This window comes from Podarcis pityusensis, assembly GCF_964106645.2.
Source record: "Podarcis pityusensis genome assembly, chromosome: 4".
Classification (NCBI taxonomy): domain Eukaryota; kingdom Metazoa; phylum Chordata; class Lepidosauria; order Squamata; family Lacertidae; genus Podarcis; species Podarcis pityusensis.
Window position 1 is genome coordinate 100,648,546 of NC_138027.1, and position 15,416 is coordinate 100,663,961.

Below are 15,416 nucleotides of genomic sequence, written 5' to 3' on the forward strand. Positions count from 1 at the left end.
CTGAATGGCATATTAACAGTTTAATATATGAATACAATTCTGATAAAGAAATGTAAAGTTATGGTAGCTCAGTTGAGCAAGGCCCCACAGAGGTTTCTGTTGGTTGGTTTGTCTGGTAAAAATACCAGCAGCCCTATAAAGAATTAAGCAGGGTGCTCCAATGGAGCCTGATAGATTTGTACATCTGTCTCTGTTCTGGCTGCCATACTGCCACACTTGTGACAGATAGTTCTGTGTCTCTAGGGACCCATTCAGAGTAGCAGACAGAAGCAACACAAAGCAAATTTTAGTAAGGAAGTGGCTATTTATAGGAGCACTAAAAACACTTCATTTATTATTCTTTGAAAAACACCACTGTGAGATTTCTCAGCAGTACCCACTTAAAGTATTAGGGGGATAAAACAGTTTTCTCACTCTTGTGGGTTCAGTCTAATGTTGACCTCCTTGGCATATTTAGTAATACTTATCAGTCAAGGCTCCCGTTTGCCTGTGTTTCACAGTCCATTTTTACATATAGTTGCTCACCACCCCAATCTCTGAGCAGTGTGAAATTCCAGGGGTTCCAGAAGGACTTTCCTGCAAAACCTTAAATGCAGGTGAACAGCCCTGTTTGGCTGTTTCCACTAGCCCAGCCCTCAATGTCCCAACAGCACGCCCAGTCTTTGTAGATTGAGTGGGAATGTCTGAAGAGGTGAACCCTGGGTGTTTTCCCTGAAGATGCCTTCAATCCTTCATGTGAACAGGTGCCCCAATCATACAGAGATTTCAAACACATGGAAGATTCAACATGAAAAGATCCATCCTTCAGATTTTCTACTCGCCATGTAGGTTTGGAGGATTGGGGACATGAGGTCAACTGCTAGTATGTCTGGCTTCATTCCTCTTGTGACATTTTCGTGGTTAACCCTTGAGCAGGGTTAATATTCCCTTGTGACCATTTGGATATGTAAATCCTCAGGATCTGTGCCTGTTCACTTCTCTCTCTCCTCTCAGTTCTGGTAGAAAGGGTAGTGATAGAGAAATGAACTCAGGCTCCCAGCTACTGCAGGACTCCTGCCTCTTCTGTGGCTCTGTGGACACCCAAGGACTATCCTTCACACTGAAAGGTTTGTGTTCAGGTCACTTTTAGACGCATCTGGCTACATACTGTGGGAAACAGTATGTTGTGCAGGTCCGCATCATCCTGATATGTGCTCAAGTGCTTGTTGTTTTGCCCTGCTGCTTTCTCTGGGAAAACCAGCTCTTTATGACTGAACTGGAACAAATGGCAATTTGAGGTTCCCATGGATTGCCATTTGTTCCAATTCAGAAGTAAAGAGCAGGTTTTCATGGTGAAAGTGTTGGGGCAAACAAAAAAGCTTGGAATGGGAGTTTTAAGGTCCAGAGAAACCTGTGCATAGAAATACGGCACAAAAGCCAGTCTGGATGAGCCTAAATGGCAACTGGGGAGGTGTAAGCAGAACTGGGAACTGCTCTGGTGGGACAGAGCTCTCTATGCATAACCAGGGCACTGAACATTGCAAGCAGGGGGTTGGATACCTGTTTTAACTTCCCACCCAGAGTCTGTGACAACTAAAGTGGAATTCTTCAAACTGTCTATAATACACAATGTAAGCAGATCTGCATGATGAATTATTCTACACTTTTGTTATTTTGCACAATTTATTCTCTTTCTGCTAGCCATAGGGGGAAAGGTAAGGAAGTCTGATGTATCTGAAATCTTATCCAGCCACTCCCAGACTTCTGAGATTCATAGAATCATAGAATTGTATATTTGGAAGGTACCCCAAGGATCATCTAGTACAACCCTATATTCCAACACAAATTTGCCCGCAAGGATGTATTTGCAAACACAAGGGATAGATATGGCATGTTACCATAATGGTTTAAACTAACAAACCTAGTCAGAATAAGAGAATGAAAGGAATAAAAAATGGGGCAAGTTTGAATTATTATGGTTTCCCTTTCTGACTGAGGTCACTAACTTTTTTGGGCCAGTATTGACCAATATCAGGCATAGGCAAACTCCAGCCCTCCAGATGTTTGGGACTACAATTCCCATCATCCCTAGCTAACAGGACCAGTGGTCAGGGATGAGAGGAACTGTAGTCCCAAACATCTGGAGGGCTGGAGTTTACCTATGCCTGACCAATATAGTCAGTGGCAGTCATAAAATGGCTGCCATAAGGGTATCCAGTTTTAATATTGGATCCAGTTTTAATATTGTTTAATATTATTTTACTTTTGTTGGAGGGAAATTATGGCATTAGCTCCTATACCTTCCACTCTGGTTCTCTTAGCCCGCTGCTTCCTTCCCTCATTAATATATGAACGAACAGAGTTCATTCAACACCCAGTGACCCAAAATTTATAAGAAAGGAATGTCTGAAGATAAAGTGTCAGAGAATTTCACACACAACCCTTGACAAAATGACCTTTCCCAATTTCACTCCCTACATATATCATGGAGAATTTTGGGACACAATTTTCATTCAGCCTTATAAGCAATCCATTTTTCCTGAGTGCTCAGGATATCCAGTAAGCAAAGGGTACAATAATAATGCCAGGTTTGGTATCACCTGACACTTGTGCTTCACTCTGTAATTTTTATTTATTTTTTGATAAATAAAATGATAAATAAAAGATTCACAATGATGACCTTTGGTGCAAATTAAACTTTTTCTATTTTTTTTCTTGGTCTGTATTGAAATGGTAAATAAATTATCAATTATCACCAAGTGCAGAGAGCAACTATAGCAAAGTAACTCTGAAAAAACCTCTTTTCAATGGTGTGGACAAAATAGTAAGACTGAACCAGGGGCAAAAATTCAGGACAAAAGGGAATACTTCACACAGCACATAGTTAAACTATGGAATTTGCTATCACAAGAGTTACTGGTGGGTACTAGCAGGGCCGTCTTAAGCATATCCGGCGTTGTGGTGTGAAGATCCCTCCGGTGCCCCCCCCTTCCCAGAGTTGCCAACCTTTTTTAGGGAGGACAGTGCTGCCAGTGACACGCCCAGCTTTCCTTTGTGGGGCTGGAGGAGGCGGGCAGCAGCTGGAAGGCAGCTCCTCCAGTGGGGAAGAGGCGGAGGCTGGACGCGGCAGCTCCCAGCTCAGTTGGCCGCTTCATGCCGTGGTGGCCACGGCAGGCGAGGGCGGCGAGCAGATGCCGGGAGGCACCACATCCAGCCTCCGCCTCTTCCCTCCAGAACTTAGTGTCCTGGCACCCTGCGCCACTAGCCTCTATGGGTAAGACGCCCCTGGGCACTAGCTTGTGTGGCTGTAAGGGGGTTTAGACACATTCATGGATGACAAGGCTATTCATGGTTAATAGTCATGCTGCCTGCATACCTTCAATATCAGAGCAGTATGCCACTAAATAGCGTTCTGTCCTGCTTGTGGTCTTCTCATAGACATCTGGTTGACCATGGTGAGAACAAGCTGCTAGGTTGTGATCATGTTCCATCAGGTATGGTAGGCTCCAATCATTCTTTTCTTTTTGGTGGTGTTGGGGGAGTATTTAAACATGTATATCCCACCTGCGGTCTCAAATGGAACAATTTTACTGTATGACAAGCGCAGCTTGGTCCCACAGAAAATACTTATGTTCTTATGCCAGAGGTATCAGAACAAATCACAGAAGCTCTACTCAGTGTCTGGAAAGTTCAGTTTAAAAAGGAACTAATTCTATTGCAAGCTCATCCTGCTCAAAAATAAACTAGTTCCAGTTTGTACTTTCCCAACTATTTCAGTCTAAGGTAATCCAAATGAACTTTTTTACTTCATAAAAGGTTTGTCCGGGGGTACAACATTTCCTCCCCAACATGCATAATGTTACAAGCTGTTGTGCTTACGTATAGTGTCCAAAAGTCAAACAAAAACTGTATGCTAAGTAATAAGATATCTGGTCAACAGACTGTCAACACGAAAAGCTTTTCCTAGAATTGTATTTCCATACTTGAAAAGGCTTTTGGTGTTTAATTTTACATCATTTTCAGTGCCTTTTTATCCACCAGAGAACTTTACCCCCTCCAATATACTTGCAGTGGAAGAAGTATTTCTTTCTTTTATTAATTGAATGTTAGTGGTAGAAATACCCATGTACTGTAACTGCTTTTCCTAGTCTGTCGTCATATACAATCCCATGGTTGCTGGACCAAGAGCTAACCTGGGACCAAGACTGACAGTTCCCATTCTGGTCTTAAAAGTTGCACAATTATTTCAGTGCTGTTTCTAGGCTAGGTAATTAGCCTTCCCTCCAAACTATCCAATTAATTAATAGCCTGTCCCTGCCAAGAAGTTTTAAAAAGACTCCATTCTTTCTGTAGTTCAAGCCCTGTTTGTTACACCGAAGACCTTGCAGCAAGAAAGCTGCTTTTACAGAGGACTCTTAATAGGAAACAGAAGAACTGATTATTGATCTTCGTCCATAGTGTGGGCAGTTAATTTGGTTAACAAGGCAGTTGCTGCTCTAACAAACACACTGAGGATCATGTCCTTGACTACTTAGTTGGAACTTCTCTTAACCTTTTTAAGAGTTTTGCTAAGAGGATGTTGAACAAACTAGGAAGTGTGATGCATGGAAGTCAAGTCAAAGATCCATCTAGTCCACATCTCTGCAACAATAGCAATCCAGCTGCCATTCTTGTTTCCATAGGAAGCTCACAAGCAGGGCAGAAGTGTCTTCCCCTGTTGTGTTTTTCTCAGCCTACTGTCCCAAAATCACGGGCAGTTTTTTAAAACTAACATGAGAGAGCCTTCTCTTCCGTAAGTTTATCTAATCCTTTATAAAAGCCACCCAGTTTAGTGGCCATCATCTCTTGTACCTGTGAGTTCCAAAGCTAAATTATAAGTTTTGTAAAGTATCACCTCCTTTTGTCTCTCCTGAAGCTATTGCCAACTTCATTGAGCAGGAAAATTATATGAGAGGGAGAAAATGTTCTTTTGGCTCTTTTCACACTGTTCATAATTTTATAAACTGCTATCATGTCCCACTACTTTTCTTGTTTCTAAACAAAAAATTCCCAAATGCTTTATCTTTTCCTCATCAGGAAGGTGCTTCATTTCCCTTGATCATTCAACAATGTAGAATTAGGCTCATCTAACTCCACATGGGACTAAGCTATTAGCTTCTCCTTTCCAGCTCTTTCAGATTCCTTTTTTTAAAAAATAGCTGCGAATAGCATCCCATCTGTGGCCACACAATGGCTTTATATAATGGCTTTATGATGCTTGCAGTTTTATTTGCTACCTCTTTCCAAACATTTCCTAACATCTAATTTTGCCTTTTCTCTGCTACAGCACAGTTAGCTGATGCTTTTGATAAGCTTTTCTCCAAATCCAAGGAACTCTTTCCTAGGAAGTCACAGCAAACCTAGCAAATGGCACTCAAATCGCTTGAAAAATCTGCATTTAATATGTTTTCGGCAAATATGCTCAACAGTAACATTCTTTAATAAGATCCGCATGGGTTTGCAGACTCAGTCAGAAACACAGGCATCTAGGATGACAGTGCTGAAAGTGCACACTGTCTACATAAAATTTTGAATACTCCCGGAGATTTTTCACACTGTCACTTCTAACATTAATCTGAGCAGCTTTTGCTTTTACTAATAATGCTGCTGAATTTCAAGGCTGAGGTGAGCATTATGGCTCCAGCAGCTCTTTTTGTGCTTGGTTTAAAATCTGGTCTGAAAAAAAATATGAAGTCTTGTATCCCAGGTGTCAGTAGTAAGGTGGGACACTAAATTTCCCAAGACTTGTGCAATGTGTTAGACTCTGTTCCACTGCTGCCATTGAAGCAGGAAGTCTGGCAGAACCTTCCAAACATGTCCCTCCTTTCCAGTGAGGGTAGAGGAAGGAATCCTATCCCATTGCACTCCCAAGAACGCCAGTGGGGCAAAAGTTTAACTCAGAAGAAATTGAGCTTTCTCCCAAGTTAGAGATAAAGCCATTCACAATATGGGTGAAATGTCTGCGGAAAGGAGGGCCATTTTTCAATCGACCTGATCAGTAAGTGTTTGGAATTTCAGCAGTAGTATCCATAAAGTTCCTCAACCATTCATATCTCACCTTAGTTTTCACCAATTATTCACCACGGTGGTTAGTATATTTATTTATTTTATTAAATTTATGCGTTGCGCTCTCTCTCTCTTTTACAAACACCTCTCAGAGTGGTTTACAAAAAGATAAAACAAGAAAATCAAGAAACTGACCTTCCTACTTTAAAACATACGAAAGTTAAGTAACATAAATAAACATACCTCCCCTTTCTAAGCATTTGGGGTGGAATCTACACACATATAAAAACCGTTCTGAAAATGTTTTTTAAAAAAGCCTTTTTAAAAAGGCATTGAATTTTCCATAAGGCTCACCATCACCATCTAGTGTCACATTGTATATTGCACTTAAAACAGACTGAAAATGTTTTATTTGCAGCTGTGTAGCTGAGTCCTGGGTAGGCTTGTCTAAACAAGAATGTTCCTAGCAGGCCAGGAAAGGAGTGTGGTGGGGATGCCTTCTTGATCTCAAGACACAGGGAGTTCCAAAGTGCAGATGCTACCCCACAAAACAATCGAGTTCTTGCAAATGCAGAATGGATATTATGTGGCACCTGTATGTAAATTCTTTAGCTAAACATCTGTTTTAATCTATTTGTTTTGACAAAGAAGAGTGTAACTCCTTGACCACACTACCTTCATGTCGGAATGAGAACTGTGCCCATTTTAAATCCCAGCAGCTGTTGCAGAAGTCAGCCTTTCCTATTACTTTAATTCATCTCTGCTAATTATCATCTCCAGCTATTCCTGTGAATGACGAAGTCAAAGGAGAAGAGTAATAATTAGCCAAGGGTTTTTCAGATTAATTTGTAGGAAAGTGAGAAATTAAATATTTTCTCTTCCCAGCAAAGTTCTTTGATCTGTAACAATGCTGACGTCTATGAATCAGCGCTTGGAACAAACATTGCAAGCCATGCAAGTGTAGAATGAATGACACCATTGTGCAAGCCAGCTGCTCCTTCATTCCTCAAAAGAAAAGGGGGGGGGGGAAACTGTATTACCTTGTGAATATCGCTGTACTACCCCACATATATTCTTCAAGGAGAATCTAAATGCTCAGTCTGAGAATTGTTGGCATGTGGAGAGGGGGTGGGAGGAGGGATGGTCTCAATGGGAAAGCCCATGCCGGTCCCAGCTTCATTCTCTGGCAGCTCCAGTGATCTTCTTCTGAGATCTTCCTCTGAGGCACAGAAGGATCACTACTAGTCAGAAAAGACAGTATTGGTCGGGGGGGGGGGGGGGGAGAGGTCTAAATTGCTATAAGGCAGTTTCATCTGTTCCTGTGTGTGGCTTTTGCTCACATGGTCTGGAGGGTGGTCTCTAATATAACAGCTGCAGTAAATCAGGGGTCAGCAACCTTTTTCAGCCGTGGGCTGGTCCACCGTCCCTCAGACCATGTGGTGGGCCAGACTATATTTTTCTGGGGGAAATGAATGAATTCCTATGCCCCACAATAACCCAGAGGTGCATTTTAAATAAAAGCACACATTCTACTCCTGTAAAAACACGCTGATTCCTGGACTGTCCGTGGGCCGGATTGAGAAGGCGGTTGGGCTGCATCTGGCCCACGGGCCTTAGGTTGCCTACCCCTGCAGTAAATGAACATGTGAAGCAGCTTTAAAACTAGTTGTCTTCAACAGTACCTGCCTGAGGTATAGTGAGGGATGGCAGGTTTTTAAGCAGGGTATCCTCAGGGTCCCCCTCCTCTCCCCCACCATTCACTCTCAACTTGCTTCTGAACTCTCTCCCTACTGCTGCCGAGAGGAAAATGTCAGGTGAGTGGACAGGTGGCTGCATCGCTTGCTCCTTCTCCCAGACCCCTGCTGGTGTGTGGACCTTGGCAGGTGCCCCCGGTAATGCTTACACCTGACTCTTCACACATTCATTGGAATTTGTGGACACTGGACTGGGTGAGTGGGATCATGTTTGCTCCATGTGTTGAGCAAATGGCATGAAGAAAACCTGATATGCATCATAGCTCAGTTGGAAAAGCATGAAACTCTTAATCTCAAGGTTGTGAGTTTGAGCCCCATGTTGGGCAAAACATTCCTACATTGAAAGGGCTTGAACTAAATGACCCTCATGTTGCCTTCCAACTTTACAATTAAATTATTCTATGATTCTACATCCAACTTAATAGTCCTATGGCTTTATCCTGTTTGTCTAGGGTACCAAGGGGAGACCCTTGTTCACATTGAACAAGCTTAGTTCACATTTCAAGCTATTTCCTGAATGCATGCAGTTTCACAGTGAAGACAGCAGGCCAAGGCCCATAGGTGAAGCATGATTTTCATGTGAACAGGGTCATTATGGCATTGGTTCATTTAGCCCATTATTGTCTCCTCTGAGTGGTTGTAGATATCCAAAACCTCACAAGCCTTGTCACCTAAAATCTCGAGCTGGATATGCTACAGCCTGAATATCTAGGATCTTAATGGTGGGAAGCATGTCTTCTATTGATAACCTAAAGGTTCCCAATCATCCCATGGTTCCTATTCTAAACTCATGAGCTGAAACCACTGAAGCACATGTTCCAGGTCAACTTTTTTTTTTAAAAAGAGACCTACCGTATTTTTCGCTCTATAAGACACACCAGACCACAAGACGCACCTAGTTTTTGGAGGAGGAAAACAAGAAAAAATTTATTCTGAATCTCAGAAGCCAGAACAGCAAGAGGGATCGCTGCGCAGTGAAAGCAGCAATCCCTCTTGCTGTTCTGGCTTCTGGGATAGCTGCGCAGCCTGCATTCGCTCCATAAGATGCACACACACTTCCCCTTACTTTTTAGGAGGGAAAAAGTGAGTCTTATAGAGCAAAAAAATACGGTAATTTCTATGCCTCTCCCAAGGGTTTTATGTCAAGTGCAACAACCAACTGCATGCTTAATCCACTGTTCTTGGGCCTTTGACTAATTAAGCCTGATAGAGGAGCAGGTCTCACACCACAGGCATCATTTTTGTTGGCAGTTGTAGCAACCAGAGTTTCAGCCAGGTCAGCCTCTAGTTATATTAACCCAGAAGCCACCCACTTAATCAATATAGCCATTCAACTATACTTTTTAAAAGGTCATAATTAGATGGTTTATTGCCAAGACCATTCCCAGGAATTAGAAGTAACAATTAAAAAGGTGTGGATGTTTATGCCATTGGTAATAAGAACTACTGATGATATAAAGCAATTTTAATGGGACCTCTGTATACTATGAAACTATACTGGAAGATTATTGTAATGCTCTTCAGGTGTCATGTCTTGATTGTTTTGGATGTGCATTTATGTTCTTTGCACAAGTGTTTCTCACCAATGAGCATGGCAAGAATGAATCCTGAAAGGTATTGTACCATTGAAAATCAGCCACTGTGACTTTGAAAAGCTTTGGCATGGCAAAATCACACCTGATATAAGAAAAGAATTGTAAGGAAGTGGCCTATCAATGCAAGTACCAGAATCACTGGCTGAATTTTGGTTATCTGGGTCCACGTGTGGCTGTGAGGGGCAAAAGGAGGTGCAGGCTGACCACTGGGGCTTCCTGATGGTAAAGTAGCAGCTATTTTGATGAGCTGTAAGTGTTCTGCCCCTCTGCATCTAATAAAACACTACTTCGAGTTTTTGTATCCTCTCAGAAAGGGCACATTTCGAATAGGCTGGCCCACGTATTCTGCTGTGAGCCATCCCATGTTGAAAAAATTAGTCATCATAAAACCAAGCATTGTGCATGCATGTGTTTGTTGTTGGCAACCGCCTTAAGCAATTATAAAATAAAGTGATGCACTTATGTGAGTAAGCCCCTTAGACCAGTATTGAAACAACAGCCCCATACTGTCTCAAACAACATTTAAGTGTGATTCCTCCGTTCTTGCTCAACTTCACTGTCTGTCACTTGAAGGATAGAGAAATTGGGAGCTCAGTGATGTCATGCAGAGGAAAAAGTGACCTAGTAAGGTTGCTGTTGCAGCTGGCTGCTGTGTATTTACCACTAGGCCCACTTTGGGGCTTGATAAATTGTGCAGGAAAGGAAAGTTCACAGCAATGAATGGATTCCAGGGCTAGCACTCCAGTGTGTGTTCAAGTACAATACCTTGTCCCTTGCGAAGAAGAAGAAATAGCGAGGAGAGAGATCAGAGGGGTGATCTGAGGAAGGTAAAATGCATTAATTAGAGAGGTAGGAAGATGTGACATGGTCAGAAATAAAAGAAAATTCTATCAAATATTGAACTGGTATCTTTCTTTAGAGATTACTGAACCACCCATTTCCCTATTATCCTCAGCAGTTGTGAGACAACATGTTTGATGTTTTGTGTTTCTCAGTAGGAAGAATACTACCATACAGACTTTTTTCTGATAGAACACAGGAAAAGGATGCCAACCCTATAGCAGTTCATAGGTTTCCTCCTTGTTTAAGATATGACAAAAGGCTGCCAGCCCTCAAGATGTTAACAGAAATCAAGTTAGAAGCATTAGCCTGCAATGCACTGTGTGAATCATTAAGACAGCCAACAGGAACATCTGGGTAGCTGCTGATACTCTTTTTAAAGACAAGGAGATAGTTATTAATCACTAAATGAGATTATGGGTCTTTTAAAAAGAAAAGCTCTCAAAACAATGAGTGAGATTATTCAAATGAGAAAAGAAAATAGAAGTATTGTGAAAGCCTCTTACCTCTGCAACATCAGCTTCACAAACTTGTGCTGTGCCCATAAAGCCTAAATCTATATTCACCTGATGCAGCGGCAAAGTACTTGGGTTCAGGGGCAACAACTGATGAAAAAAAGTATGGAACCTTGATTGCTTCAAAACTGGGAAAAGAGTCCTCCTCTTCTTTTCTGGGTGAGCATTTGAAAGAGCTATGTCAATAGCAGCAAAATTAGGAACTTTTAGAACAAGCAAATGAAAGAGAACCTTGTCAACGGAGTAACACCAGAGTAACATAAGAATCCTTGAACATAGAATAGTTGACTTTTTAACACACATATATCATTTGCCTCTAAAATCGTCCTCCCTGCAAGCAGCTTGTAAGATGGCCAATACAATATGTTGTTGCTGCTGCTGTTGTTGTTGTTTTAAAATGAACCAGGGGAGACCTCTCAGCCTAGCTACTGACCTTAGTACACTGGTATAAATAATTATTAAGGCTACAATAGTTAAACGTACTGAATACTGTAATCCCTCTTGAGAGGTTGCTGCTCAGCAAAACATCTGAGGATATATTTTTGAGGGTTGGGGTAGCTAATAGATTGCCCTGGCAGGTACAATTTGGGACTCTGTGACAGCATTGAAATAACTAGGCAGGATACAGGATTGGCCAAATCTTTATTGACTGCAGTAGAAAGTGTGGTTGGCATGGCAGTATGGCAGGGATCTCACTCCACATTCCAACCATCCTTAGTTCTCCTTCAGAGTAGAGAAAAACCCACCAGCCACCATGGGAGTCACCTAGTGCTGAGCCTTGGCCTCAAACGTGACAGGAGTGAGAAATTTCAGCCTTGCATGTGCCCCAAACTGACCTTAGGGCATGCTATGGCCAATCTCTCTCTCTCTCTTTCTCTCTCTCTCCTCGCCCCCCCCCCCCCCGGCACCTTTATTATGCTGATCCTTCCCAATGCCATTTCCACTAGTATACATGAGCCCAAGCATCTCCTTACAAACGTAGGCCTTAAGTCCCTAAGGGAAAGGTGAAAAAAACCCTAGCCAAGGGGCCAGTTAAGCTTGGGAGAACAAAATCCTTTTTGGCCCTGTCAACTAGCAACTCAAATAGCCCAGTGTGGCTGTAACGTAACACCAAGGGTGGGCAAAATGGCCCTTTAAGATCTCACCCTTCATTCCCCTTGTGAGATCCTGTGAGACCTTGAGAGAGGTCATGGACCTTCCTGACTGCTCTTTCGGACCTTCCTGACTGCTCTTTTGGGCCCCTGCCACCGGCCAAAATCACCCTACACACACAGGAGCCCAGAGCGTGGCTTATACTGCTTTGATTTGATCCTCTGGACAGACTGCAGATAGAGCATTCTAGCATGGTTCAGCTACCATATGAGGCCTGACAGCTATTTGTTTTGTATTTAATTTATTAAAGTATTTATATCCCACTTTTCAGGATAGGTGTCCTCACAAGGTGACATACAAAGCCAGTCTCAAAACATATACAAACAGAGAAACAATAATTTGTTACGGCACGTCAGAGAATGTAATGGCTCACCAGTGAAGGGGTAAGTTGCACAGTTGTTGTGCAACTGTTGTGATGCATCTTTCAAGACACAGCAATGATAGGGCAGTGGTACCTCCCAAATACAGAGGTCCAGTAAGGGTGAGTGGACCAGGAGTATCAGAAGAGGGCCAAGAATCTTTACGGTTCTTCCCTTGTCCTTCAACCTGCAGAATACAAGTGATATTTAAACTATGGAACACAGTCACTTTTGCATGGTGGCTGAATAAACAGATTATACTGCATTCCATAAAAGCAAAATAATATTTTCTTGGATTCAGAACAGAAGGAAGGTTTAAACTTTGATGCAAAGGGTTGCATAATGATGACCTACGTGCATGTGTGCTGCGTAAATAATATATTAATAAGGTAGCATGTCCTGAAGTTTGTAAAACACACCCACAAAAAACACAGGACATTTTTAGTAATTTAAAGACATGCATAAGCTGTTTGACTAATTTCATTCAAACATATTTTGAGATGTGTTAAGAGCACTCTCATTTCCACTTTGTATTTTCTGAAAAATGTTAACAATCTCCCAAGGAACATATAAACCACAGAATTGAATTCTCATGTCCCTGAGCCGTGCTCCCCACTGCCCCAAGACAAGGCAAAACCCTATTTTAGGTCTGGCAGCATATCTGCCACTATCATTATTCCTAATTATTCTTGACATTTTGTCCATTATACCGTCAAGTTCCTCGGAGGATAGAAATAATCATCCAAAAGTGGAGCCTGGTTAATTATCTACATTGTCTGTGAAAGCCGGTGGTGTAATGGCTGAAACATCAATTACTGCAATTGGTGGTGTGTACTGACAGAAGAAATAGATCTTTGAAATCACCCCTACCACTGAATCATGGACATTTCTATCCTCACTCCTTCCTTGCCAACTTTGTGTCAGTGAACCTCATTTGTTAGCAGTAGAAAATGATAAGGGATGTTTAAAAAGGCAGTACTTGTGTGAAATACAAGATGAATGCCTCTAGGGCAATACATATAAGCGTGCCCTTCGCAGGTCATCCAAATATTTATATATTGCAACAAGCTAGCAGCTATTTTTATAGTAGCAAGAAGCAGGAAAGGAAACTATATTTGTGGGATATGATTTGGGACAGAAGTATACGCGCTGAGAATTTTTTAAAAAAGCATTCACTGTGATTGTTAGCATAATTATATTTTATGTCTCTAGTAGCTATTGTAATACAGTTTGCATATGCAAAAGGGTGGTGTCTATTAGTATACATTTTTCGCTCTATAAGACGCACCCGACCATAAGACGCACCCAGTTTTTAGAGGAGGAAAACAAGAAAAAAAATATTCTGAATCAAATGTTGTTGAAGAGGCCAACGCAACGCAACGCTCCCACTGCGCTAAAGGGGCTTCGTGTGGCTATCCCTCTTGCTGTTCTGGCTTCAGCGAAAGCAACAGGCTGCCCTTCATCTCTTTCCCACCTCCTGGAAAAGCGAGCAAGAGCCGAGCCTGTGGAGGGAGCCGAGGAGGGAGAAGGGCAGCCTGTCAGTCCCTTCTCCCTCCTCGGGGAAAAGCCCCCAAGAGCCGCACACACGCTCCGTGCGGCTCTTTAAAGGGAGCGCTGAGCAGAGCCTCCCGCCTGCATTCGCTCCATAAGATGCACACACATTTCCCCTTTCTTTTTAGGAGGGAAAAAGTGCGTCTTATAGAGTGAAAAATACGGTATGTGTGGGCATGGTGCCATCATTGTGATGAGGCCCATGATTTAGCATGTAGAAAGCCCTTGGATAAGGTCGCGTTTATTTGCCTTACTGGGAGCGTGGGAGGCCACCTTCACTTTCAGGTGGTCAGGTGGTCAGAGAAGACCACACATTCCAACTATATTACCACCACTTTCAGGAAGTTCTGATCACCAAGTGTTTTTTTCTTAGAGGAACAACAAGGCCTGTTTTTTCAACAGTGAGTAGTCAATCTCCATCCCAGGTGGTCATTATAAGAGCCTTGTAACATTTAGAATTGAGTTGCTTGTTTTCCTCTCCCTTCTGAATCCCCTTCTCCTTGTGTCCTTTCAATTTATGAGCCTGCGGGCAGGGACTCTGCTACTTTCAGGTGCAGCACAATGCTGTCCTATCACCGGCAATGAGGTATGATTCAAATTCCATCCTTCCCTTGACTTCAGGCCCCAAAATGTCTTGAGGCAGTTTACCCATTCAGCTGCCAGCCATCAAATGTTGCATATTTTAAAAGGTAAAGGGACCCCTGACCGTTAGGCCCAGTCTTGGACGACTCTGGGGTTGCGTGCTCATCTCGCTCTATAGGCCGAGGGAGCCAGCATTTGTCCGCAGACAGTTTCCGGGTCATGTGGCCAGCAGGACTAAGCCGCTTCTGGGAAACCAGAGCAGCGCATGGAAACGCCGTTTACCTTCCCGCCAAAGCGGTACCTATTTATCTACTTGCACTTGTGCTTTAAACAATGATGAATTATGCGATGGGCATGCATATGAGAATCAGAGCGCAACCTAGCAAACACATATCTTCCTTTGCATTGTTTCCCGTATAGATTGTAGATTGTTCTAAAAAGCCTTAGGACATTTCAGAAGACAAACACCTTGAATAGTTTTAAGCTGAGTCTAGTTCTCACCAAGATAGTAAAGACGTGTTGGGCCTGTACCATTGCAGTCTGTAGTTTCGGCTCCTCTATTCCGAATAAATTCACTGCACATTAAAAAATAAAAACATAACCCTAACATGCCAGGTCAATTGAGAACCCTTGTTTGTTTGTTTGTTTGTTTTTAGCCTTCTTTAGGCACTATTACAAGAAGAAGAAACATGAGTAGAGTGGGACTTCAGTGATATACATGTTGCTCCCCCAGGGATGGGGGACCTGCTCTTTCCATGATTACAGTGAATCTCTGTAGTGAGAAAGGTCCAGGCAGAAGTTCACAATAATCGTATACGGAGCCACTGGGCTGCAGGGTGGGGCAAAATGGGACCCCCTTCCCACACCCCAGTCTTCCTGTGTTCCTTCTTTGGTGATAATGCCTGAAGAAGGCTTGTGTGTAGCTGGTTTGTTTATTTAGAATATTCTTTACCTTCAGTCTGAAGTTTTACAGTCTAATACACAGTTCTATCACTTCAGTGGGAACTAACCCTTGGTATATATGAAATCTTCAATGGCATAGAT

General features: G+C 42.5%; 1 long non-coding RNA gene across 5 annotated transcripts in view; it reads right to left on the reverse strand.

The window, feature by feature from the left end:
• LOC308475900 overlaps nucleotides 1-15,416 on the reverse strand; it is a 38,219-nt gene that overhangs the window by 1,334 nt on the left and 21,469 nt on the right. For 2 of the 5 annotated variants that reach the window (XR_013985506.1, XR_013985507.1), the window contains exons 2-6: nucleotides 12,254-12,426; nucleotides 10,720-10,883; nucleotides 10,139-10,191; nucleotides 7,065-7,262; nucleotides 3,356-3,543 (exon numbers count right to left, since the gene is read on the reverse strand). This is a non-coding gene — a long non-coding RNA (uncharacterized lncRNA). Of the gene's footprint in view, nucleotides 1-3,355; nucleotides 3,544-6,152; nucleotides 7,266-10,138; nucleotides 10,192-10,719; nucleotides 10,884-12,253; nucleotides 12,427-15,416 lie in introns of those variants that run through there. The other 3 variants (XR_013985508.1, XR_013985509.1, XR_013985510.1) reach the window with 3 other exon arrangements.